Here is a 3583-nt window from a genome sequence, read left to right as displayed (position 1 = left end):
TGACTTGTGATTGTGAAGCAGCCAATGCTATGGATACTGATTCATGGGAGCACATTGCAGCTCTTGGGCTTCTACTTTCCTTTCCACTTGCTGAACTTTTAAAATCCATAACATCTTGTTTGCCTACACAAGTGCAAAATACTTAAAAGGGTGCACAACTGAACATGCTATTTGGAAAGGTCCATGCACCCATGTGTGCTCCATTGTGCTCCATTGTGCTCCATTGTGCATACATCTCTTGCAAAGTGCATGCACTGAAACAAAGGAGCCCTGGAACTGCTGGAAGCCTATACCTGCCATTAGTTTCCTTATGGAGTTCTGTACATAGGAATCAGACACTGATATCATTATTAAGCCTGAACTGGAAGTGACGCCACGTAAAATTTGGGCCACAATTTATGAGCAATTTACCAAAAGATAACTAAAAAAATATGAAAGTGCTTGGGGGGTATCCTACAAAATTATTATAATTGGAAAGATTTATATTGCGTTTATCATAAAATGTTGCTAAAAATGGATTACATAGTCTGTCATATGGGCCATAGCAAAATGAAAGAGCCACTTTCACAATCCTGAGTGAATGAATTCCCCAGCAAGTCCCAACTGTTCCTGTTTGGCCCCTATGTATCTCAAACATGTTTTGTTGCACTAGAGCAGTCAGTTTTTCCATTAAAGGCATTTATACCGATTTATACCAGTGGAGTGCTGAGGAAAGGTTGGATAGTATACCCCATGGTCAGTCCTACCTCATCCGTTTTTATAGGTAATGTCTGGTTCTGGAGTTTCAGAGTCTGAAACTGGAGAAACTGCTGCCCGATTGAAAATCCAGCCAATCTCTGTGTGCTTCATCATAATCCCCACATATGTCATTGGCCCACCCCAACATCATCTAATAATATCATCAGCTCTATTCCCAACATCATCCGGCCCACACCCTGTCTGGATTACCTCCAGGTAAAAAATGTCTACCACTCCCACCACTGTCCTGCTGTGGTCTCCACTACTTAAAGTAGGACTAAACCCTATAAACAAATATGGGTAGAAAATTATTTTTTTATACACTGAATTTGCGGCACCAACGTTTTAAAACCAATATAACAGTAATTATTCAGGACTTCAAAGTTGGTCACCGTCTTGGATTTTGTTAGATGTGTCAGTGGCTCTGCACATGCTCAGTGAGCTCTGGGAAGCTGCAGAGAATCTAAGCTTATGGTTCACGTCGTAGAATCTGATGCTACAGGGTTGATTCTAAATTCTGATGCTAATTGCACTGGTTTCTGTGCTGCCATGTAATGAGAATCTTGTATTGTGACTTTTATATTCTATATAGAGACGACATATACTGTATATAGAGCAGCCCAAAGCATGTGCTGTGAATCAGCAGAAAAGAAAATGGGAAACTACTGGGAGCATTTTCAGATTCACAGATCTATCAGTAGACACATAACATTTTTTGGTGTCTCATTGTGCCCATGCGGCAGATTCACTAAAGGCGGAAGTGGCTAACGCTAGTGACTTTTCGCCAGCGTTTGCCACCCGCAGGGACATCGCCAATTCACTAACAGGCGCAGGCACCAATCCGTCGCTAGGAGTCATTCGCACACTATCTCCAGGCGTTTTTTCGCTCTGGCGAAAGATTGTTACTCTACAAATTCACTAAAGTGCGGATTTTACTGAATGTTACCAATTTAGCCAGAGTTGACTTCACCACCTCAGACCAGGTGAAGTGTTTAAAAAAAAGCAGCGAGATCTTCCTCAATCTTCTGTCACTTACATCATATCCTTTGTGCCGAAAATGCATTAAAGTTCCAAAAACGCTGCCGACTTTTCCTTTTTTTAAGCGGGATTGGCTGCAAAAGTCCTGACTTGGACTTTTTTTTTATTGGGTGACCGGTTTTTCGCCACACATTTTATAACAAATTGAACATTCATTTTACAGTGGGCTCATGTGTAGGGCATTATATGAACTCTCTTGTCTTTATTAAGGTTCCCTGGACATGTGTAATAAAAAGTGGTAACTTCAGGCATTTGCACCAACATTTATAATAAAGACGTCCATACAAGATCAATAGCGAATTTTCAGTAGGTGAAAAGTCGCCAGTGTTCAACGCCCAGGATGAAACTTCACATTTTAGTGAATTAGCGTGTTCATAGCGCATTTACGCAAGTAGTGCGAGGGGCGCGAAGCTGACGCTGGTGAAAATTCGCCCGTTATTGAATCTGCCCCCGTGTCTTCTGGGGTAACCAGAAAGCTCTATAGCTTTTTGTGATGTAATCAGCTAACAACCAGTGGACATTACTGAAGGAAACCCCATATATATATATATATAAAGTATATTAGGTAGGGGATCAACCCCTCCCAGATGACAGCAGGCATGTTCCCATTACATGACACATACACTTGGCAGCAAATATCACAATCAGAAAATCCCAGCCTTGGTCTGGCTCGAAACTGAACAGACTCTCTTCTTGTTTATATATGACTTATCTGAAAAATGCTAATTGCACGCTAACCCCGGGAGACCGGGGCTTGACTATAAAGCGAAACTCCAACTACTGTTCTACGGAAAGATGAAATGTTGGAATTTCCTGTTTGCTAAAGGTCAATATTTATTCAAAATTATTTTTGGTATTGTAATTTCACACACACTCACGCAAAAACGACACTTGCCAATGCCATTGGAGCCACCGTACAGATCCTGGGCTGGTATTTCAGTCCCTGGCAGATAGAGAAGAAGGGTAAACAAGCTTTTAGTGCAGAGTAGAATGACACAATCCGAGGGAAGTTTCGCGTCGCCTTTAGCTTTTACTTTTTGTGGCTTTTGTGGGTTTCAAATGATTCCCTATTTGCTGACCCTATAAAGTCAAAATCAAATAAATGTTGATAGGATTTGTTTTTCTGGTTATGCCTCCCTCCAGTCATGTTCCATGTTGGTGTCCATACTTGGGGTTGCCACCTTTTCTGCAAAAAAATACCAGCCTTCCTATAGATTTAATTTTTTCCCTTTTAATAACATTGGGATCTACCATCATTTTTACCGGCCAGGTGGCAACCCTAGTCCTGACCATTGCTTAGACCTGCTGATAAAAAAGCTCATTTAAAAGCCACGTTTCGAGGATCCCTGAAGCGGCCTTTGTGATGTCCCCGTGGCACCCAGTGCATAACATTTCGGGGCTGATTCATCAAGAGTCGAATATCGAGGGTTAATTAACCCTTGATACTCGACTAGGAACTAAAATCGTTCGACTTCGAATATCGAAGTCGAACGATTTAGCGCAAATCCTGCGATCGAACGATCGAAGGATTATTCGTTCGATCGAACGATTAAATCCTTCGAATCGAACGATTCGAAGGATTTTAATCCAACGATCGAAGGAATATCCTTCGATCAAAAAATCTCAGGCAAGCCTATGGGGACCTTCCCCATAGGCTAACATTGTAAAAAGTAGGGGGTCAAAGTTTTTCTTAAAGAGACAGTACTTCGACTATCGAATGGTCGAATAGTGGAACGATTTTTAGTTCGAATCGTTCGATTCGAAGTCTAAGTAGTAGTCGAAGGTTGAAGTAGCCCATTCGATGGTC

Source organism: Xenopus laevis, chromosome 6S (genome assembly GCF_017654675.1).
Source record: "Xenopus laevis strain J_2021 chromosome 6S, Xenopus_laevis_v10.1, whole genome shotgun sequence".
Taxonomy (NCBI): Eukaryota; Metazoa; Chordata; class Amphibia; order Anura; family Pipidae; genus Xenopus; species Xenopus laevis.
Note: the sequence above shows the minus strand (reverse complement) of the source record.